This window comes from Aedes aegypti, chromosome 2, assembly GCF_002204515.2.
Source record: "Aedes aegypti strain LVP_AGWG chromosome 2, AaegL5.0 Primary Assembly, whole genome shotgun sequence".
NCBI classification, from domain to species: domain Eukaryota; kingdom Metazoa; phylum Arthropoda; class Insecta; order Diptera; family Culicidae; genus Aedes; species Aedes aegypti.
In genome coordinates this window covers 328,620,254-328,645,371 of record NC_035108.1, presented here as the reverse complement: position 1 = coordinate 328,645,371, position 25,118 = coordinate 328,620,254, and the positions used below count along the sequence as shown (strand labels likewise).

At 38.5% G+C, this 25,118-nt stretch overlaps 1 protein-coding gene across 4 annotated transcripts in view; it reads left to right on the top strand.

Annotated features, from left to right (window-relative positions):
* Nucleotides 1-25,118, top strand: part of LOC5564192 — an 857,608-nt gene that overhangs the window by 331,999 nt on the left and 500,491 nt on the right. The window lies entirely within an intron of this gene.

Sequence of the window (25,118 nt, the reverse complement as noted above, 5' to 3'; positions counted from 1 at the left end):
CAAGGGCCTTGCTGGATTCGGCTTCCATGTCCAACTTCATTTCAAAGCTACTCTTAAATCCACGGTCGAAGATGGAAGTTTCCATAGCAGGCGTAGGTCTCTCGATGCAAAACGTAAAAAGTGCGATTACCGCAACGATCCAATTGAGAACGCAGAATTTTTCGACGAAGGTGGAATTCCTCATCCTTCAGAACCCTTCGGCACAATTGCCAACTATCTCAATCAATATCTCGTCGTGGGATATCCCGAAGGTTGTGCTAGCAAACCCTCGGTTCCACGTCCTAGGAAGGATGGATCTTGCCATCGGAAGTAAGGCCTTCTTGGAGCTCCACAGTGGTCGGAAGATTCCACTAGGAGATGAACGAAAATGGTATGCTGAAACACCATTTAGAAGAGAACCGCTGTGAAGATCACTACTGAACTACAACAACTCGTAATCCGTCTGGGTTACCGATCAAGATGTTGGCATCAAATGTACCAGAAGCTCTCGACAGTGTACCACCGGAGGACTTGACCCTGTAACCACTACACGATCTTCAGAACATTCCACTCTGGGTCCGAAGTGGGAACCTGAAAAAGCGAAAGGTGATGTCGTTCATCGCGCAAACATTCGACCCATTCGGTCTCGTGGGTCCCACCATCGTAGATGCCAAGCTCTTTATACAGCGCTTGTGGGCGCTGAAGCAGAATGGAGAATCTTGTAAATGCGACACGCCGCTTCCAGTCAAGCTTCAAGAAGAATGTAAGGAATTTCACTCCACGCTGCATATCCTCGGTGAAATCCGAGTTCCAAAATTCGTTTCACTTCCAAATTTTGTCAATCTTCAGCTACACTTCTCCGACGCCACCAAGTGAGCATACGATTCCTGTTGCTATGAACGCATCGAAACTAGGAAAAGCGCGCGTTACGATCTAGCTACTGACAGCAAAATCTAAAGTTGTCCGTTTAACTAATCGCCATTCCATTGCTCGGCTTGAATTACCTATGTGCTGCACGGCTGTTCTCGCAGCTACTTCAGAAAGTGTTCTCCGCTCATAAGATACCATTACCATCGTATTTCTAGATGGACTCAACTATCATTGTCCACTTGCTACACACTTAAATTATTTTACGGATTCCTGTGAAATCTCAACAGCTGAACAGTTCGGTGAAATAAATTATCGGAGTACGATAAATTTTTACAGTATTCGGTAAAAAATCACCGTAATCCGTTAAATTCCGACGAAATACGGTGTTTTATTTCACCGAACTGTTCAGCTGTTGAGATGACGGTGAAATTCACCGTAGTGTGTTTAGTGTGTACGGTCGCCATCTCGCCGTTGGAAGGCATTCGTAGCTAATCGAGTGTCGCTGGTAGTATGTTCCTGGCGTCGATAACCCAGCAGACGACATTTCAATAGGACTGCATACGATCGATATCATTTAGTGTAAGCGCTGGTGGAACGGTTCTGACTGACTGTCACTCCCTCCGGAATGCTGGCCGAATCGCATTCCAACCGTCAACGATACAGAAGCTGCAGCCGAAGAAATGCGAATAATATCACTAGTTTCAATGGGCGTCGGCGTCGTACAGAGCGATTTCCACGACAATTTATTCGCCCGGTACTTCAGATTTTCCAAGCTCCGAACCTTGCAAGAACGTGTCATGTTACACCGTACGGATCCGGACAAGCACAGCCAATCCAGCATCATCAGCAGAACAACTTTCGGATCTGGTAAGCGGGGAATTTGTCGCTAAATTGTCCGGTTTGAAGTGGTTGAATCCATTCATCGATCAATACGGCATTATTCGTTTCGGTGACCGGCTACGGAAAGCCGTTCTCTCCGACTCCATGAAGCACTCCATCGCCAAATACCCGCTGTCAACTCTGCTGGCTAGTTTCTTTCACTTAAAACAACTGCACGCAGGTCTTCAACTGCTGCTAGCCACTCTGTGCCAGAAAGATTCTCGGCGACAGAAATCAAAATCAAAATCCGTCTTTCACCATTGCCACACATGCTTTCGTAGCAAGCTCACACTAGTCCAGATCTACCGGTATCCCGAGTCTCACCAACTCTCCTGTTTTCCGTATGTGGCGTCGACTACTGCGGACCATTCTTCATCAAGTCATCCGTTTTTAATCGTGCTCCAACGAAGACCTATGTATGTAGCAATCTTCGTCTGCTTCGCTACGATGGCTGTGCACATTGAGCTTGTGAGCGACCTTACCACGGCGGCTTTTTTGGAAACACTTCGCATGGTGGTCGCCCGCAAAGGAAGAATCGTCAAGTTACACTCGCATCATGCCACAAGTTCAAAATGTGCGTCACACGCACTCAACCGTATCAACCAAATGCTGAAGGTAGACAACAGCGATCGAGACAAGATCTTCAGCTGGTGCTCCAAGAACGAAATTCAGTGAAAATTCATCTAATCGCGAGCACCACATTTCGGAAGTTTGAAGGAGGCCGCTGTAAGGTCAGTGAAGAAGCACCTCCTGAAAACCGTCGGAAACGATACGAACCGGTGGTCACTCTCTTGACTCAAGTCGAGATGGACCTGAATTCCCGTCCGCTGGCGCCGATACCGAGCAAACCGTCGGATATGGAGGTCCTTACTCGTCGGAGCCAATCTTCAAGCGGTACTTGATGTTGATTTGCGCGAGATTCTCGACAACCGTCCGGAGTCGTATGAGCTGGATCACAAACATCTGCAGTACATCTGGGCACGCTGGTACCCAAAGTACCTGTAAAGCCGCAGTCAAAAGCTACCAAGTGCTGAAAACCAGCAGTCCCCGTCGAGGTTGACCGCATCGTAGTAATCAAGAAAGACAATGTTCCTCCGGCCAGTTGGCCGCTCGGAAGGATCGTCAATCTACATCTGGGCAAGGATGTTTTGTTCTACGATCGAGTGAAAATATTACTAATCCTCCGCTACTAAGGGGCTTTGTCGTTTTTGCTGTTGGGCGGTGGTTATGTAGTACCTGGTTTCGAGTCGTGTACCTTGCTCTGACCCATGGCATAAAAAAATAACAAGGTAGGCTCTTTACTGATGTAAATATAAAGTTTGCTTGTAAACATGTCACATCACTGCTATCGTACCATATGAAAGAATCTCGAAAATCGGTTGATTCATCGCTGAGATATGACGGAAAATCCATTAAGATGTTTTTGATCCCGGGGCTTCTAGTGTTAAGATACAAATTTGGCTGTGCATACGCCATTTAGAATTTATAAATTACTAACTTTTGCGTTCAGTAGTCCAACTGCATAATATTTTAATGGAAAAGTAAACAAATTTTTTTGAAGTTTTTTTTTAATTTCTTTATTAGTATCATTTTGAACATTACATTCATTTCTTATATCTAGGTGTTCTGTGTTATTAGACAACACTATCATCCTAATTTGGTAAAACAAAGGAGATTGGGCAAATCTGGGCCCGGAATGTACACAGATGACTCATATCTCATTTGAAAGATCTTAGTGAGACAAGAACAAGTTTGTATGGGGTCAAAAATATTCGTCGTGGGAGAAAAAAGTTATTATGCATGGTTTGAGATGGATTTTTTATGTTTTTTTTATTATTTCTTTGCTTTATTTTTTATCGATTAAAATTAAAAACATATGTTTTTTTCAGCACCTAAATGATGATGAAAAGCTCTATGTTTCAAAGAAGTGAATTAGAGCTTTGATTCAGAGATGAAAATATTACATGGTGATGTTAGACCGTAATAACTTTAAAATCGTTACAAAATATGTACGTAGTTAAGTTTTCTACCAGACCCTGCTACTCACATTAAACTAATTGCAGTTTATTGACCGACCAATCCTTTTTTTTCGCAATAAGGTAACATTACGACTTGTATATTCAAATAAAAAAGTCAGCTTCATTCGATGAAAAACAATTGGGAGACAGTGGTGAAAGAAAAGTGTGTTGTGTCTTATAAGAGAACTGACTGTAATTGTTTTAGCTAAAGTACATATTTCTCCAGAACGGATTTTGCAAAGAGATCAATAAAACCATCAGCTCAACCTCAATGAACAACATCATCAGCCTTAAAAAACGTTAAATGTGAAATGAAATGCTCATTTGAACTTATCAGTAACATATGCGAAGTTTTAGGATTTCATGTGTTTAAAACAATGACAATCTGGCTCGCTAGTATAAATCATCTCACGCTGTTTACTGCATACGTGGATGTTTAGTGTCACATGTACTCCTATCCTACCAGTCTTAAGTTAAAATGTCAATCATTATCGTTTTACGAGTTGGTATACGAAAGACGTGGAGCAAAATGATCAACGCACAATGATTATACCTGTGGGATGGTGGCTACTTTTACTGTAGTAGAACAACCAAGAAGGGTTTCAGCCAGCAAAACCAAATCCGGTAACGACTGCTCGAGATGTGGAGCGATGCTGTGGCGAAATCTTTCTACTTAAATTGCTGAAGGGCACGCTGACTGGCGTCGGTACCGTTCGTCGTTATTGACAGGGAGTTTTAAGCGCAGTTTTCTTACTATCAGGTAGAGAGTAGGCTAAATGTAATCACAACGATAGATTCTGAAGTTGATTATGTCAGAGATGTGCAACCCATCAATCAATACCTGATCTATTCGGGTCCGTTTGCAATGGTGATCGCCAGGTATATTAGTACGGGAGATTATCTTGAAAGTAGGTGCTGCGAATGACCATATTCTTGGAGGCGGCAAAACAATTAAGTGTAGGACATTCATGTTCACCAGTCGGAGAGCACTGATCTTCCCAATCGTCTATCTCTATTCCTAATCTTGGCGTTCTAATCTCTCATGATAATCTTGACGTGGAAGCTTGGGTGGCAGGCCTACTTGCGTTCCAGTTGCATCTTTGTCATCATCAGTGCCGTTGATCGACCGTTGATCCTCAACCTGCACATTCTTTTGTCGATGGACCACCATCCGATTTCATGTTTTTGCATGTCGTTCATTACGATGAAAGCTGTTCCAAGCTCAAGTGTGATTACTTCTGAATATTCACATTATTGACATGCTCATGAGTATTTAGCGATCTTAGCGAAGCATTTGCGGAGGTACATATGCTTAGGCGTCGCCATAGCAAACTGAAATGGTTCTGCTCGGATTATTGGCAGTTTGTTCACAGCAAACAGTCAAACACTACAGTTACTTCCAGTTAAAATGATTCCCTTCTCACACAAAAATATAAACGTGGTAAAATAAAAACATGCATAAGTACAAACATACGCAAGAGTTCAAAACATTTGCGCAAAAAAAATATTATTTAATAGAAAACTGTTCAAAAAATACCTCTTTTCACATCTTTTCAGCTTACATTACTTTTTTCTCCCACAACAAATATTTTTGGCCCCATATCAACTTTTTCTTGTCTTATTTAGATCTTTCAAATAATATATGAATCATCCGAATACATCCGGGACCGAACCCCATTCATTTTTGCCCAATCTCCTTTAAGATTTTATTAAAATTTTGTTAACAACATATTACATTTCATTTGCCGTAGCAGTTCAGATTTTTTACAGGTGAGTTGATTTCACCTGCTTATAAGAGAAAAAAACCGCTTTGAATATACTTAACCTAACTTAACCTAAACATATAACGCATTAATCGTGGCAATGGAAGATTGTAACGATTTTGCCTGAAATTATTAATTATCTCATTTGACATTTGTTCCAATGTTTCAACATTGGATATTTTATGTAACTCTTTGGTACTATACCAGGGAGAAAGCTTCAGAATCATTTTCAAAATTTTATTTTGAATTCTCTGCAGAACTTTTTTCCTGGTATTACAACAGCTAGTCCATATTGGTACAGCATACAACATGGCTGGCCTAAAAATTTGTTTGAATATCAAGAGCTTGTTCTTAAGACAAAGTTTTGATTTTCTATTAGATAGAGACATTTTACATATTTATTACATTTGGCTGGAATTCCCTTAATGTGATTTTTGAAAGTTAAATTTTTATCTAGCATGAGCCCTAGATACTTAACTTCATCTGACCAATTTATTGGAACCCCTCTCATCGTGACAACATGTCTACTTGAAGGTTTCATATAAAGTGCTTTTGGTTTATGTGGGAATTATATTAGTTGAGTTTTGGAAGCATTAGGAGAAATCTTCCATTTTTGCAAGCATGAAGAAAAAATATCCAAACTTTTTTGCAATCGACTACAGATGACACGCAGACTTCGTCCTTTGGTGGAGAGGCCTGTGTCATCCGCAAACAAGGATTTTTGACATCCCTGAGGTAACTCAGGTAAGTCAGATGTGAAAATATTGTATAATATTGGTCTCAAAATGCTGCCTTGAGGAACACCAGCTCTTATAGGAAGTCTTTCAGACCTGGAGTTCTGATGATTAACCTGAAGTGTACGATTTGACAGATAACTTTGAATTATTTTAACAATGTATGTTGGAAAATTAAAGTTTTTTTTTTAATTTTACGATCAAACCTTCATGCCAAACACTGTCGAAGCTTTTTCTATGTCTAGAAGAGCAAGACCAGTAGAATAGCCTTCAGATTTGTTGGAACGGATCAAATTTGTTACACGTAAAAGTTGATGAGTGGTCGAATGTCCATGGCAGAATCCGAACTGTTCATTGGCAAAAATTGAATTTTCGTTGATGTGGGCCATCATTCTGTTCAAAATAACCTTTTCAAAAAGTTTACTGATGGAGGAAAGCAAACTGGACGATAGCTAGAAGCTTCTGCAGGATTTTTGTCTGGTTTTAAAATTGGAAAAACCTTAGCATTTTTCCATTTGTCAGGAAAATATGCTAATTGAAAACATTTGTTAAATATATCAACTAAAAATGATAAGCTACTCTCTGGAAGTTTCTTGGTGAGGATGTAGAAAATTCCATCATAGCCAGGAGCTTTCATATTTTTGAATTTTTTAATAATAGTTCTCACTTCTTCCAAATCAGTCTCCCAGGCATTTTCGAAAACGTTCTCTTGATTGAGAGTATTTTCGAACTCCTGAGTAACTTGAATTTAATTGGACTAGTAAGCCCTAAATTAAAATTGTGCGCACTTTCAAACTGCATAGCAAGTTTTTGAGCTTTTTCGCAATTAGTTAGTAATAATTTGTTTTCCTCTTTCAATGCCGGTATAGGCTTCTGAGGTTTTTTAAAGATTTTAGATAATTTCCAAAAGGGCTTAGAGCCAGGGTCCAATTGAGAAATTTTATTTTCAAAATTTTTGTTTCTTAATTGAGCAAAACGTTTCTTGATTTCTTTCTGCAAATCTTGCCATATAATTTTCATAGCAGGATCGCGAGTGCGTTGAAATTGCCTTCTCCTCACGTTTTTAAGACGGATCAAGAGTTTTAGATCATCGTCTGTAATCACGGATTCAATTTTTGGAAATGAAATGTTCATAGCTACAACAATGGAATTTGTTAAAGTTTCAAGAGCATTGTCAATATCAAGTTTAGTTTCTAAAGAAATATTAACATCAATATTAGAGTCAACATACGTTTCATATAAATTCCAGTCGGCTCGTAAATAACTGAAAGTGGAGCTGATAGGATTGAGAATCGCTTCTTGGGATATTTGAAATGTAACAGGGACATGATCAGAATCAAAATCAGCATGAGTAATCAGTTGGCTACAAAGATGACTAGAGTCGGTTAAGACCAAATCAATCGTAGATGTATTTCTAGAAGAGGAAAAACATGTAGGGCTATCAGGGTGTTGAATTGAGAAATATCCTGAAGAGCACTCATCAAATAAAATTCTGCCGTTGGAATTACTTTGAGAATTATTCCATGACCGATGTTTGGCATCAAAGTCACCAATGACAAAAAAAATTTTACTTATTGCGAGTCAATTTTCGCAAGTCAGTTTGGAGCAAATTAACTTGCTGTCCAGAGCATTGAAAAGGCAAATAGGCAGCTATGAAAGTATATTTACCAACCTGTGTTTCAACAGAAACACCTAAAGTTTCAAAAACTTTTGTTTCAAATGACGAAAACAGTTGATGTTTTATACGCCTATAAATGATGATTGCAACCCCCCACATGCCCCAACAAGTCGATCATTACGATAAACAAAAAAGTTGGGATCTCTTTTGAGTTCAGATCCAGGTTTTGAATACGTTTCGGTAAAAACTGCTATATGCACGTTATTAACCGTAAGTAAATTAAACAGCTCGTTCTCTTTACCATTCAGAGAACGAGCATTCCAATTTGAAATATTTAAATTATTATTTGGATCCATTGGAAAAACGTAATCCAAAAACAATTTGATTTGTAAATTTTACACCTACGTGGACTGTTTCAGTCATTGTGGTGGCTTTGAACATTGCATCAATCATTAGATTCAATTGTTCAGTTGCAAAATTAAAATCAGAGGCAGACATGTCACTTGAAGTGGGTACATTATCTGATGATTTCCCATTAGAATTTACAGTAGACGAAAAAGAGGAGCTACCTGTGGCGGTAGGGTTTTTTCCATTTTATTTGAAACAAGTAGAATGAGTACTAATAGTACGAACAGGGGGGAGTTCAAATTTCCTGCTACGATATCGGCAAAGGATTTTCCGTGGGTAGATACATTCAAAATTGAAAGATTCGAACGGCTACTCGACGGATTAAAATTAGTTTGTGAATGAGCATGATTATGAGCTTCCTGATGGGTATGATTCATGATCAAGCGATCGTTAACTGAAAAATGAGCATTGTTCGATACTCTACCAGGCAAATTCCGGAAACGACCGTTATCGTAACGGATATTATCTTTCATCTGCCTGGCACGAGCCTCAACGACTCTTTTGCGTGAAGGACAATTCCAAAAAATTGACTTATGATTAGCCCCACAATTACAGCATATGAACTTGGTGGTATCTTGCTTCACTGGACAGACGTCCTTGGCGTGAGAAGAACCTCCGCAAATCATGCATTTAGCATACATGCGACAATTCTTTGTACCATGACCCCACTTTTAGCACCGACGGCACTGAGTGGGGTTCTGGTAATTTCTTCTAGGTTTCTGGAAATGTTCCCATGTCACACGGACTTCAAACAAAAGTTATGCTTTTTCTAAAGCTTTAATATTATTTAGTTCTTTTTTGTTAAAGTGAACTAAATAAAATTCGAACACAGGACGTGAAAAAATTTCGTCCGTCAAATTCAGGAACTGTCAGTTTTATAGTTTTTAGTGATTTGATTATTTGTTGCATTAATTACGTTGAAAGTTGAATATATATAAGTGTATGTATCGAGCAGTAGTGCAAATTGTTGTTATTGTGAAGGTTTTTCAAGCGCAGAACACTCACTGCTGTTTCCAAAAAAAGTGATCTTCTGTCAATGTGTGAGTTCGAGATCAGCCGGAGGAAGCGGATTTAGATTGTGTGTATGTGTGTGTGTGTGAAGTACAATATACTGGAATCTGGAACAATGCATCAACAGCTAAAGGCTCCCAGAAACGAAAATGTTGTACCGTTTTGATTCATATTACGGACACTTAAGGCTTCAGTGAACTTCAACTAATCGAAACATATATAACTTGAATCGTTCCCTATACAACTTTAGCGTAATTAGGCCTTGCAAACACTTAAATTTCGAATGCTGGGTGAAGATTTGGATTCCACTGCTTCAATACACTTTAATCAACAAAAATATTTGGCCTCTTCATGATTTTTATTCCGGACACAACCACACTTTTGCTTCATATTCCGGACACATTGATTCGAATTCCGGACAGCTCATGAAAAACACAATTAGAATAGTCGAATCATTAACTAAATGCACTAATCCGTTAGAAAGACGTCAAAACTAGTTGAACATTGTAAATTTTCATGGATTGCTATGTAACATGTTTATAAAAATCATCTTTCAAATTGGGAACTTTTTGACGGCCCATTTTGAAACATTTCGAGTGAAATCTTTCCCATACAAAGTAGAGTGTCCGGAATTTGAAGCTGTCCGGGATTCGAATCAAAACGGTATTGCTGACCACCGAAAATCTACCAGTGATTGCTTCAAGCGCAACATGTAACATTGGCAGTAACAGCGAGATCCACGATCCAACAGTACAAAAACATCAAACGTTGGTACACTACTGAATTCTGGTGAGATCGTTTTTAGCACTCAATATTTGAATTTGATGAAATTGTACACATGGTCTCATATTTTGTGAGATATAAGGTACCGTGGGGTAAGTGGATACACAAAAATCAATAGTTAACTTCACTATTATGTACAGCTAACGTGAATAATGTAATTCAAACTTTTTTCTGTGGATAATAAATGAGGGACTAATATACTTCAAATCATTGATTTTTTCGATTTTTCTGTTTGTTGTGTATTGAGTATGAGGGACTTAAAAATTTGCGCGAAATGATCCACTTGCCCCACCATGGTGGGGTAAGTGGATCGCCAAAAGAAAAAAATCTGTTCTTAAAACAAATGTAATGTAATTATGTATAGTAAGAATGATATTACTCTCGTACTTATTATTAGTGCTAGTAATGGTACATTTCAATACTTTAAAATTAAAAAGTATCTTTATTTGATCAAAATATATTAAAACATATGTATACATTAGTTTACACTAGTTCGCACAACAAAAAAACATTGTAACTAGAATAATTTGGAGAAAATTCACCCATTTAAACACATAAGTTATACAGAAGCATTGTAGGATTATTCCTAACGATATTTTCGATGAACACTCGTAGTTTGAAAATATTAGTTGCATTTATTTTTGAATAACAAACTGAAATCTTTTTATTCTATTAATGAATACGTTTGTATCATCTGTCTAGAATAATTTATATGGTCAGATAAGGTACGACAATATGTTTTCAATTGGAGAATTAGTATATTTAGCTCTTTTGCAACTCAGCTTAGATAAACCACGAAAAGTTTTGTGTGAGTTTTGGAATTATTATTATTTTATTTATTTTTTTTTTATACCAGAAAGGTTAAAAAAACTTTTAGGTGGATTAATTCAAATTCTCTATGGTCAATTTGACAAATTTAAGCTGGGAATGAAAAAGATAAAGGAAAACAACATTTGCGAATATTAAAACTTATTAAAATTCTCGTAAGCAGTCTGCCAATGAATGATAATAATACATGATCCACTTACCCCACCCCATTAAAAAGTAGGGGTAAGTGTACCATTTACAATATATCTGTATTTAATTATAAAAATCACATATTTTTCATTGTGATTCATTCAAATAGAACTGAAATGCTCACCATGTGTCGAAAAAACTAATAGAATTCGATTTTAGACAGAGATACAATGGATTTTTGATGGATGGAAAACAATTTTGAAATTAATCAATTTTTGCAACTAACAAGTTTGCTTGTGGTAAAGTGCGTGTAGTACCAGTTTTGCAATAGTATCAGTGTGGACGTAAGAATATAACCTAAAACGAAGCAATGGTGCGAAAACATTCAACATATTCAAGTATTCATGCTTAATATTGACAAATGATCCACTTACCCCACTGATACACTTCCCCCACTGTACCTTCCCGACTAAGGGTACATAACAAAATTGTATCAGCATATGTTATTATGTTATAAGTTTTTTTCGAACATAGGTTGTTACAAACTTGATGCAGGATGTTGTTAAAATAACTAAAATTATAACAAAAAGTGTATGAATAGTAACATAAACATAACAAAATGTGTTTTAATTCTAACAAAAACATATCAAACCAAGTGATAATGTTTGATACAAAGTATCAAAATTATAATACTGTTCGATATACGATAATATTGTATATTATTGAAATGCATAACTATCTATTTATTTTGTTATAAAGTTGTCAAAAATGAACAAAAAAATATCTTAAAGGGAAATAAAACACATTATATTATATTTATGTTTTATTATGTTCTATGGATAACGGAGCCTAACAAAATTATATCATAATATGATATGGATATCATATTCTGATAAAATTTTATTATATTTTTGTTACAAGCCTCTAGTTGGGTTATCATGTATTCTTTTTGTTCTTTTTGTGAAATAATGTTTATTATTCTGAATAAATGAGTTTAAATTTATGGGAAACGGTTTTGGTTCTTGTGTAGGGGAAAAGGGTAACATAATTTTCCAACTCGTTTCAGAGAGCGATCAAAGGCGCTTAAACCTATGCTCTAGAGCCAGGACATGAGGAAGAAATGCCTATGTCCCATTCCAGGAGAACAACAATGGAGTGTGCATTAACTTTCTTAGCAAAGCCACTCCCAAAGATTTTAACCATAACCCTGAATTGAAACGTGTAACCGTTCAAATTCCACGAGGTTTTGCGTAAACTCGGTGGCTTAGGCGCCACTCCCGGAAACCGAGAGACCACCGGTCGTTTTCAACTTTGCCCGACTACTTTGAGACTTTTTCCTCAGGGGACTCGTGAACGGCTTTTCTATCTTCTCTCTCACCTTGACGAACCTCCTAATTTCACGCTCAAAGTTTACCTTCGACCCACAAACAGTTTTACCCCAAGACCTTAAACTCGTTCAACCCGATCTGACCTTAAATGGAGTTTGGAAGTCTGAAAGGCCAACCTACCAGAAAACGGAAAGCTATATGTCTGTAAAAGGGTGAATTCTTCGAATTGCCCAAAACGGAAAAATCAATCGGCTTTCAAAACTTCAACTACTCTTTATTGACGGAAACTCATTCGGGTTGGACCTATTTATTGACGGGTATTAAGGGAAACTATCATGGCCATGAAAAAGGTTTCCACGTACCTGCGCAGGATTTTCGGTGACTCGATGACGTCTGACGTATCCGGCGGTTGCTGGCGAAGGACGGTCGTCGCTTTGTTCGCTCCTCGGAGCAATGGCGGGAACGTAGCTTGTCCGCTGACGCTGCTGTGATGGCGGCAGCGACGAAGGGTCTGAGCTCGGGGAGTATGGCCGAATTAACGTTGCGGAGGAGGTGGAGGCTGGACGGAAGGCTTCCGATTTGGTCTTCTTCGAGAGCCGCAACGACGGATTGTCGTGCTTCCCGGGGTTTGACCGCCTCTTCAGGGTCAAGGCCAACGTACCTTCGCACGGCTTTGCCTTGGGGGCTCTGACCGCACGCGATGAAATGAACCCGTCACCTTCAGATTTGGTCCGATCCGGCGTACGATAATTGGCTACGTACGGGGATCGTGCTCTCGGACTCCGTTCACCGGGGTTGTAGCGTAAGGTGAACTTACGACGGTTTTTTGGCGACCGTCGGAGAACTTCGTTCGAAGGGTTGACGAACTTCACCTCCCTCCGTTTAACTACCATATAGGCAGGCCTTAGTGGATCCCGAGCTCGAATGCTTCACGATGATGGCGCCGAAGACGCCACGGGTAAACCCCAAACTGACTCCACTTGTCAAAACTCTCAAACCAGCCCGTAATACAAAAAGCGCCTAAGCGCTGGAAAGTCCAACGCGAATGGCGTAATTAGTCAAAATCCAAATTTAAATCATTTAAAAGTCTAAAATTTACCTTTTTGCACGATTTTACGGATAAACGAATAGAATATTCGCGGAACCACGGTCAAAGGGACCGGAAACACGTACAATTTACTATAAATACACAAAAGACACAAAAACCGTTTTAAACACTTCACTTAAAATTCACCTCTTTACACAAACTACCTTCGGTACGTTAACGAAGGGCACAGAAAAATCTAACTCGAAAATTAAAAACCGCGATAACTTCTATACTCCAGCCTTGTTAAGAACGAAATGACCGAGCTTAAGTCTTTTTTGCTTAAGGAAATCTACATTGAACAATCCCCTTTTTGTCTATAAATCGCGCCAACGACTTTTTCGATGGCGATCTTAGCGCTTCTTCAGGTTCGTTAAGATGGTGTAAATGAGTTACATATATTCAGGAGCCATTACTGCACTCACTACGTCTTTTTATGGCATACATTTAGCCTAGACACAAACCAATTACATGCAGTTTCTATTGCAAGTTCCCATGAGGCAAAGTCAAAATGAGCATTCAAAACTAAATCCAAGATACTTTTCGTCGATATTTACAAATAGTTATTTAATTTTACAAATGTTTTTTAACAATTCAAACTATAATTTTACTTAAAAAGAGAAAAACGTCAACCCGTTTTTCTGTTAATTCAATTTAAACTAAAATTCAAAATATTATCTTAAAATCAACGAATTGAGAGCAAAATTATTTTGCTTAAAAAGAAAAAAACGTCCCAACGTTACAAACGGTTGGTACGGTTGTCCCCGTTTCATCCTACCTTGAATTGAAAAAAATATTGTCCATTAGTTCATTCATGCGTAAATAACCTAATAGTCATGATTTTTTCAATTTTCTCCAACCCCAAAGTCTGCACAGTGGGCCTGGCCATTTTAATGTTTGTATCATATCGCTGATATTCTGCAAATATTAATACTGACAAGAAAATACCTTAATATATTTAGGTATTTCCAGGATGCTTTTCAATATTGGCTGTACATACGCTTAGATTAGATTAGATTAGAAATGAACTAAATAAAATTCTTGAGAAAGCCCTTTCCGAACAATGCCAGATTGGGTTCTCCTTTTCATAATGATTACTTGGACTGGGGAAAATCCAAGTAAATCATTTATTCCATTTTTGATCTCTTCAGGTGACTTATAGTCACTTGAGAGACCTTTCAAGACGACTTTGAACAAACGTTCAGAAAAGTAAAGTAAAGTTAAAAATTTGTGCTTCTTCTCTTCAAGATGTTTGAGAAGAAGTTCGCAATCTTTAAGAGCTTCCGGCAAAACGTGACAGTCACCTTTCTTTGCGATTTGGAAGGAAACCTTGATTCCCCTAATGAAGTTCAAGATCTCCTGCCTAAATCCCCCAAATTCGGAACAACTGACCACGATAGGCGGCACTCTTTGCTTCCTCACTTGAATCAAAGAGCCACCCTTGGAAGAAAGTTCGCATTCCGGGGAAACGTCCTTTCTACCATTCTTGCCACGTGTAGTGACTGTTTTAAAACCCAATTTTTGGAAGGAAGTAGTGAATTCAGAGATGCACCCTTCCTTTTGTTTGTTGTTAATACCATGTTCAATTAATAAACGAAGGAAGACGTCACCTTCGAGAGTTTTTTTCCCAAGACGGTGTCCAAGAAGGATTAGCACCGCTAGCTTTCGCCAACGGATCCAACGAAAAATCGAAGGCACGGGTCCTAAAAAGATCGTAAAGGGATCAATAGTAGAAAATAGTACTGAAAAGTACTGTTTTAGTAGCACTGAAAAGTTCCGTTCTTAGTGAACACAAACTCGTATACGATAGCGCATAAGAGTGCAAAAGTGGAGGCGATATACGTTCATGCGTTCATTTGTACTCTTATATCCTATGATATACGATCGTGTGTTTACTGGGTTTTTAAATTTATCACTGAAAAGTACTGTTTATGTAGCACTGAAATGTACTGTTTTATTGCTTATTGTAATTTTTCAAGAAAACTTCCAAGAGCAGAGAGAATTCTGTGCGTACACGCACAAAGGTACGATGCGCACTGAACTTTTTTGAAGTGAAATCTCTCCAGCAACAACATTGCTGAAAACCACAGTTTGATCGAATATCTGGATAATTTTTTATTATTATTCCAAAGTCTAACTGATGCTGAAATGATCATCAAATTACTTTCGGAGCCACACTGTTTTTTCAGTGTTCGTTGGTAAAGCTTGTTAGACGCAAACCCACTTTATAACGATGAAAAGTAAATTATCGTGACGTTTAATTAAAATGTGGTCTTTGACAAAGTTGTAGCAGAGAAATTTTTACTTTAAGATAGTTTCTTAACTTTCCAAATAACGTGTAACAAAAAATAACCTAATTAATTCTTGTCAGTACAACTGATAACATCGTTTGAATTTTTATTACAATCTATTGATTTTTGAATGAACATAAATTCTAAATTAAAGGTTTTCAGATCCTTTTTTCGCACTACCTTTCCATCTCTTCTGCTCTATGAACCTCAATGAAAGGCACATTTGCTCCAACTTCTGGCGAACTAAATCGACCCTTTTTCTTCGCTGATGGGTCAGAATGGAAAAAAAAGTGCAGATAGCTGGCTGACGGTAGTGGATCTGTAGCCTACCACCGAGACCGAATATATTAAGTCGAATAAATCCCCGGAGAGGCATTAGACGTCGTTTTCGCCGTAAGTGGCGCATAAATCTAGAGAGCGATACAAGCACACACACACACACACATACGTGTATGCACAAGGATCGGATCCCGGGTTAGGTTATTGGTATCCTTCGCACTACATACATGGCGGGAGAAAGCGGGAAATGCTTTTCGCTACCAAAGGCGCAATATCCCGGTGCTCTAAATTTCGAGCGGCAGGAGGATCAGAGGCAGTTCAACAGCAAAGAATTTGTACCGCATTTTGTTCAGTACGTTAACCAAATTTCTGCTGTCTGTATGTCACACGGTAGTGGCATACAGGAGACGACGCACAGTGGGATGAAACTACAGAATAGACAGTTGAAACCTCTTAGAGGCATTTACGTCATAGTCTGCCGTATCATCCCTACTGCAACTGAGCCTGCTCTTCTTAGTTTAGTGTTCGTATGCCCACTTCCACAGTTATTAACTGAAAGCTTTCTTTGTTGATTATCGTATTGCAGATACGAAGATACTCTATGTCCAGGGAAGTCGTGAAAATATCCTTTACGAAAAGATTCTCGACCAGATTCGAACTCACGACCATCAACAAGACCAAGTTAGCTGAATAGATGCGCGTATGCAGCTACGGTTTTTTGGGCTGCAACCTAACCCGGAAATTACTTTTTAGTTATTACTCGGAATGCTATTTCGTATAATCTCTCGAAGACAACTGTGGTCTAAAATGTCTCTAGGAGGTTTTTACCGTCTATTTTTAGAATCCTCCCACTGTGCGACGACGACAAAGACTCAACGACGCCCGTCGCTAGAGGCGTCTGGGGAAATGTGTGCACTTTTGTTTTGGCGGCCCCGACTACCACAAGGAATGTATGTTTGGGGTACACCTAGTCAGGGTTGTTAACGTTAACCAACGATCAACGCCGTTGACGTTAATTTTATTTCTGATCAACGTCAACGCCGTTGCGTTGATTTCCTTGTTTGTTAGCGTCAACGTCAACGAGTTGCGTTGAATTAACGTTAACGGATACCGGTAACCGTCTCGTTTCTATGCAAATGTCGTTACTAAGGAAGAAAAATCCTAGTTGTATGAGCATGTGTGTCATCAACATCATTCTGCGTCAAACAATCAATCCGCTTGGACATTAATTTGCAAGGGCCTGCAAGACCATAGACCGAGAATTATCCCACGATACTTCTCCATGATCTCACCTGTATAATTTGGTAAGCAGAAATCAACTTTCCACCCGCTTTTTCAAAGCGAAGCTTCAATCGATCACAAACATAAAAGTGAGTCTCCTTCCAGCACATCAGGCCAACAACCAAGAAGTTCCACGACCAGACCAGCGACCAGAATGACGTCGATCCATATTAATCAAAAACAAAACTCGGAGAATTTCAACCACAAACTTAAAGTAAAGAATAATTCACCGCCAGCAAGCGAGATGTTGAATTATTGTGACCGAGGGCAGATATTTTTTGCACTGCACAGCCGCTTTGATATTTAAATTGAGTCAAAGGGAACACAACCGACAGCGCTGAACTCAAGTGACCATGAAGGCCATACCAATATGCGGGAAACCAAGAACGTGTAAAATGAGTACGGAATATCAGCATGATCCGGGAGACCACCCCATACCAGGCGCACTCATCGCCTCTTGGTTAAAGATGTTTCAATGTATGCAAATACGCCCTCCAATTGTTACATTCAACGTTATTGACAAATCATAAAAACCTAACTTCTATCTTATAATGCTGTAGTATTGTTCTATTCCCCATCTCTCAAATTTCTCCGTATTCAGGCTTATTCTGCGAGTCAGGTGAATACACACGAGTCGTTCCATCTCAAGTGACATGAGATGACTAATGTTAATCGAATGGGAACAAATTGACTTTTTTGAATTTTCTCAAATTACCCGATTCGCAGAACAAGCCTGATTAAAATCCCGAGAAAAACAGTAAAAATTACCTATAGATATAACAACATTTCACTATTTAACGCGAAAAATAACGAAGTCGTTGACGTTGAATCAACGCTATACGTTAACGTTATCGTTAATTAACGTATTTGAAAAATCAACGGAAAATACGTTAATCGTTACGATTAACGTCAACGAATCAACGAAACGGCGTTAATCGTTGATCAACGTTAACAACCCTGCACCTAGTAGTGTGATTTCGATGGGGCGGGTGGAACAAGATAAGACTTATTTTGTTGCCAGCGTCAGGAACTGTCTGATAATGTAATTCGCAGCTTTACACCTCTTTTGGGAGGGTGATAGGGAGGCAACAGGGAAAGACATCTCGATTCTGGAAACACCGGAGGAAGAATTGCTTTTTCACAGTTGCCGCACAAATCCGGTTTTGTAAAGGGGATACTTTTTATCATGGGCGCATTTCGCGTGGTTGCGGTTTGAAAGGCGGAATCGATGATAAATCCGTTTTGAGTGTGTGTATTTGAAAGCGGATGCAATCGTACCCATGAATTCGTAATATGGAATCGAGAATATCTATATAATATATTTCCAATAATTTCAGGTAAAAATGTGTGCTTAGCACCAATAATGGATGCATAGGTTCGTCACTCTTCGGAGCTTGAATAGCCGTAGTGGTAAAGGCACAGCAAGACCGAGCTGAGGGTCGTGGGTTCGAATCCCACCGGTCAAGGATATTTCTTAAGGAAATTTTTTCGACTTCTCGGGGCATAGAATATCTTGTGCTTGTCACATGATATAACTATACATGCTTAAACGGTCAATTGGCAAAGACAGCTCTTGGTAAATAACTGTAGAAGTGCTTTTAGCATACTTAGTTGAGACGCAGGCTCTGTCCCAGTCTTCTCTGAAGATATCATGGATCTAAAATCAACAAGAGCAGAAAAAAAGTTTTTTTTCTGTTTAATTATTGATAAAACTTAACCCTTTTAACATGCTCTCAGAGCTAACAAAGGGCGTCATCCTCCAATGTATCATATAAGCATCTATGCCAGAAGATTAAATTAGGTAAGAAGTCTACGTTCAGAGCTACCTGCCAAATTCATCCCATCATCATGAACCATAGAACTCAATCGAGAAAGAAATTCAGTGATATTGCTCACGTGCTTCACCCATACTCAGACTACGAAACGACTTAGTGAAAAGCACGTTGAAGCAAATTTTTATTGCAGAATGTGACCTTTTCCGATTTATGTGACACGGACAGCTCACGTTTTGCCAATTTGGAGCAAAAGTTTGGCAATGGGAACCATTTCCGTCAATGAGTCCTTTTGGACAGCCATACGTATGTGTTTGAGAATGTGATCTGAATTCATAATGCAACTCTCCCCATTAAGTTATTCAAACGGTTTTTTTTTTGTTTCTATCAAACTAAATTCAACATTTTTTCGGCGAACTACGGCCGTATTTACCCGTCTGCACAAAACACGTTTTCAACCATAAAAGCGGTGATTTATTGACGCCCCAGCTCCGCAGCAGGTTCTAACTTCTCACACTTCCCCGTATTTCGTAGACATTGACCGGTTAACTAGAAGGCAGCAGCGCCGCCCGAGAATGATTTATTCATTGTTTTTGAACACCATCAGGCGCAGAGTCAAATTCACTACAACGGAACGGAAAAGACGTTTCCATAAATGGCTAAGCTGAGATCCTAGATCATTGTGGTATCCAGCTTCAAAGTTCTGTCAGAAAGCGTTGGGCTTTCAATACCTTGCTTATTTCTCCACTTCTCCATTGCTTTACTTCCAGCGACTTTGAGTTTTTGTCCGCCATCCCAGACAACCAGAATGTACGTATAACGAAACAACATATTGAACTATGCAATGCATGTATGTAGAAAATATTCGTACAAGATGTCGCCAAAAGGCCTTATGCGTAAAAAGTTGGAGACATTATATGTATGTTCACATTTTATATGACGAAAATTGGCATGAAATGCAAGTGTAGAGATTTGATTGCGAACTAATTTGTATCTTATGCGACTTAATTTATCATAACAGAGATTAATGAACAGCTTAATTTATACCTTGTATCAATCAAACGATTTTATTCACCACGCTGTTCGAGTGTGATGTAATTTGTGCAAGTAAATGACTTTCGGCGTAAATTCTTATGCGACTTCTGATTGTCTGGGATACTTCTCCAACCATATTTTTCCCATGCATATTCAATTCAGCCAACTTTTTTTTTCGGAAAGCGGAAGCTTGTTGGTTGGGGAAATTGCTTGCGGAAAACAAAGTAATTTCCGGCACGTCACTTTGTTCGCACAGCGTATTCTCGTGTTTTGAGCAGAAGAACAACGTATTCACTCAGCAGTTGTCGGCAATCGCTTTAGTTCCGATCTCCTAGCAGTGATTGCTACCACGTGCGGACCAACAGATGAGATGTGCCAATTTCTGCCTCTCCATCGAACGATTAATCTTCGAAAGGATTCTTACTTCACCATCCGTCAAGATCAGCGGGGCTCATAAGGTGGGTACCGTAAAACGTGGTAACATCATGGGCGTAACCGTAGGAGGCAGAGGGTCTCTGAACGAAAAAAAAAAAACAATATGAACTAGATAGCAAAATAATTTACTATATATTGTTTGAATTTTCCAAATATTTGCATGATAAGCTTTTTGAACAATTCTTGCAGTTCAACTTGAAATCAAACTTTTGTCAAATATCTTTCCAGAAATCATTAGGAGAAGTCAGCGCTGTCATGCCCCTCCATAGCTGATGAGAAAAAAAATCGTCACAGAAATTATTATATTCTTGCGTTTGAATTTAACAACAATTGTCTTCAGCATTTATAGTTATGAACTAATAGCGCCCTGATAGATTTTTTCGTAGAATAGAGTTCAAGTCTTGCATTGGAGTTTTTTTTCCATAAATCTTACAAGAAATCTTTCGAATGTTTTTGACAGTTCGTATGATATTTTGGGACGGGGTTATTGGTCTAACAACTACCGCTTCTGGTCCATAAGCAGAAGGTCATGGATTCAATCCTAGGCCCGTCTATTTCATTTCATAATCCCTGAAACCTTCTCGCATTAACTGGCGTAGATACAGGGTTGTACACGGTCTACAGTGGGCCAGATGCAACATCAATTCCTCCCCCTTTCCCTCATTGGTCTGCATTTTGACGTGGCAGGCGCCATTGTTGCCTAAAATAGAAGATCTCCAGCACTTATACACTAAGGGTGTCTGTCAATCTCAAGCTCAAGTTCATATCTTGAGATAAATCTGCTGAGAATCTATTATAGAACGCAACACGTTTATGCCAAGAATCTGCCAAAATATTTTGATAACAGGTAATATCACATATTCCCCAGAGATTTTTCTGGGATTCCTTTAGATATTTTTCTTTCGATGCATCAAGGAATTTTGCAATAAGCACTCCAGGGTTTATTTCCAGAAATCATTCTTTGGAGTACCTCGAATTTCTACGAGTCGTCAGTAATATCACAAGGTACTTCTTGGAATGCATCATTAAAATTCGGGCCGATGACATGTAGCTTTTTTCTTCATGAATTTTATTGTAGGAACCTAGCAAACATACTTGAACAGAAATAGGAATTTTTTTGTTAAACTCAAAATATATTTTAATAAGAAAATACAGAAAACTTATTTTTTTAACTGTTTGTCCGTAAGTGTGTGTTTATAAAAAATCTCAAGTTTTTATTTCACTTTATTTTTTTTTTCGTTTTGAAAACTACGGAACACTTTTGTTTTAATAATTTGCTTAGATATCCAAATTTAAAGCGATCGCATCTAGTTTTTTCACCTTTAGTTTTAAAGTCTAGTGAACACGTTTGGGCAGAAATCGAAATTTTTGATCGCATTCAATATTTACTTGAAAAACAACGAAAAGTCTTTTTTACAAATACCGAAACCAAAAATCAAAATAAAAAATCAACAATTAAAGCAAACACATGTTATTTATTTAACTTCAATCAACTGGTGAACAGTTTGGGTATAAATTTATTGTATTCTAACTCATTTTACTAGAAATACGATAACATTATTTAAATAACTGTTTGTCCTTATATCAAAATTTAATGCGGAGTCTTTTGAATTTGTTCATTTCTGTCTCAACATGTTCTTTGATCTAATCCATTTAAATTTTAGTCGAAAAACAACCCATTCAACATTTTCAATCGTATAGAATGCACGAAAAGGCTATATGCCTACCAAAGCAGAGGCTATATGCGTACATGGCACGACTTTTCCAGACTTTCTGCGATCTGAAATACGGTCCCACATAATTTGGATAAAATATAAAAGACAAGTTCACAGCAAGACTCGAACGTTGGACCTCTGGATACCAAGGGTAACATAACGGAGACCTAATTATTTGCCAATATTAATGCATGTTTCATGTTCAGCGACACTTGCTATGTTGTTTTTTGAGACTCATCGTCAGCATATATCAATTTTGGGTGGCAATTTTTTCTAAGTAATTGCGATTTCATATGCTGCTTTCTGGATTGATATTTGATCTGTCAGTTTGTACAACTTAACCTTCGGGCTGTCGCACTTGTAGCATGGTCATTTTTTTGTAAATATTATTTTAAGATTTATTCAATATGTATATAGTTGTACATAAATTGTTATATAATAATATTATTTTTTCATGTTCTTCATTGCTAATTTATTATTCGTGTTAATTTGTTTTTCATTTAATCATATATTATTTCATTGTCAAAATTAACAAATTCAATAGTTCACTTAAATATATACGATATTCAATATCACAGTTCAAAATGAAATGCACTTTTCCAAAACCGCATACAAAACTTGCATACAAGTCGCCTTCTACCAATACTATATCAAATAAAAGTCCCGGTCGCCTTACACACTACACCACGAAACACGAATAAGCCTAAGGTTCAAAGTTCAAGCCCGAACGTTAACGATCGTTATAAATAGATCGGAGTCCAAAAATAGACGGAACGATACAGGTCATTCAGATGGAATGGTAGCGAAAGAGATAGCGCTTCAATCGTGTCTCATTCGTAGTTGATGAGGATCGTCGTTTGAAAAGGTCGTGAAATTACTTCGGTGATTCTACGTACTTCCGTCCACGAAGATGTAAAATCACACCTTATCTGAGGACTTTCAGAATCTCTACTCGTCCATTTTGACCTGGACCGTGGAAGAGGCGAGAGTGCGTGAATATTTTTAGTGTCGTGGTGTGTTTAATTTGGTAATAGTTTAAAATGTGAGAAGTCTTTTAGATTAGAAATAATGTTACTTTTTGTTCCTTTCTGTAGTGTAGTAAAGTTAGCCTAAGTTAAAAAGGTTACGTGCGGTCAAGCTAGTTTGTGTGTGCGTTTGTGAATAAAAAAGGTAATTGTGATTTTTTTGTTGTGTGGAGAATTTTTTGCTAAATGCGTCGAACAGCCGTTCGACGGCTTTTTATCCAGAATTTAAATCTAGCGATCAACGGCCCAAGCTCGGCACACCGCATCCACTCGCTAAACGCTGCTCTCGACCCCACGCTTCAGCGCTCAAAAGTCCCGGTTTGAGGGGAAAGCCGGAAGGGAACAAACTGTTCCAACAGAGCAGCCACCATTTCTATTACCTCGTGGACAGGCCACGTGTGAAGCCTCCGACGATCCCCCCCCCCCCGTCGTCAAGTGCGTCATCCGTCACCGACGCAAGTGATTTCCGGCGTGCGACACTTCATCATGGAGTAAATCCAAAAAGTCGCACCACCATCGTCGATGTGCTAATTTCGGAATCCTGCTTTGCCGTCCCATTCTTCGTCCGGCACTTCTGCTTTGCCAGCCCATTGAACGGCCGTCGCTTCTGCTTTGCCGGCGGCATTCATCGCAGCATCTAAAAGGGTCCGTGAGTACAAGCCAAACCAAACTAACCATGCGCATGCGTTAAAACTCCACACAATAACCGAGCTCGAAGATAAGAAGAAGATGATCGGTAAATGTCGATAGAATTAGTTTAGCAAATCCGCACACACATTAGGGAAAGTAGGAAGAAGAAGTAGAAGAGGAAAGGAACACACAATTATGAATAAAACCTAGGTTATCAAATTTGAATAAATTTCTAAATGTTTTTGCTGTTCTCAACCAGATTATGTATTTTTGTAATATGTTAGTGCTTTCCCTGTAACAGTTTTTTGGTCTTCGAGATTTCTCACGTTTCGCGTCGTTCTACCTGTTTCTTTTTCTGTTTTTTGTACGCCAGGATAGACTGCCTGGGAAATCAGTCTCTCCACTCACGTGTCTGAAGCGGACAGGGAAATTTGAATTAGTGAGTTCTTCCAGTGATGATACTCGTGAGTGGTGTCTTTTTGTGTCGGTAGAACGACGGTCAACATCAACTATTTTTTGAGAATCGCTTAAGGCGACCTCTATAACTGAGAAATCTCGATCCACTATTCCTTTGAGTTTTCTGTATCGTATCCTAAATTGCTATTTGGACTCTTATAAAACAAACCCGCCCTGAGGTTGGGTTTCTTGCCGGGCAAACATAACTCGACAGACGGTCCTCTTCGGAGGTGGCGCTAAAGCCGTCTGTTTCTTGAGCCAGGGAACGAAACAGGAGACGGAAAACCTTTAGCCGTATTTTACGTGCTACACTTTGGCGCCCAAACGTTTAGAAGGCAGACACATTTCTTGAATTTTTGGCGCTTATGGGACAATTGCCCATTTTTTAGAATTTCTTTCGTTTTTTGTGTTTTTTGCACATAATAGTATAAAAAAACATATACACAATACAAATTTATTTATTTATTATCGTATGCGGTATTTTTCATATATAATCCTTTTCATAATTTTTTTTACACATAATTCACACACACATATATATATATATATATATATATTATCATATTTATATCATTACAATTATAAGCATTTTGTTGTGTGAAAGAAATATTCGTAGTTGTATGTTGTGTACAAATTTGTGCCGTTCTAAAATTTTCTTTGTAAATAGACATTTAAAGTGAACTTGTAGTTATTTTTTTATTATTCATAAGCCTTGCACATTCTCTAATAATTATAAAAATGTCGTTTCCACACGCTGATTGTTTGAC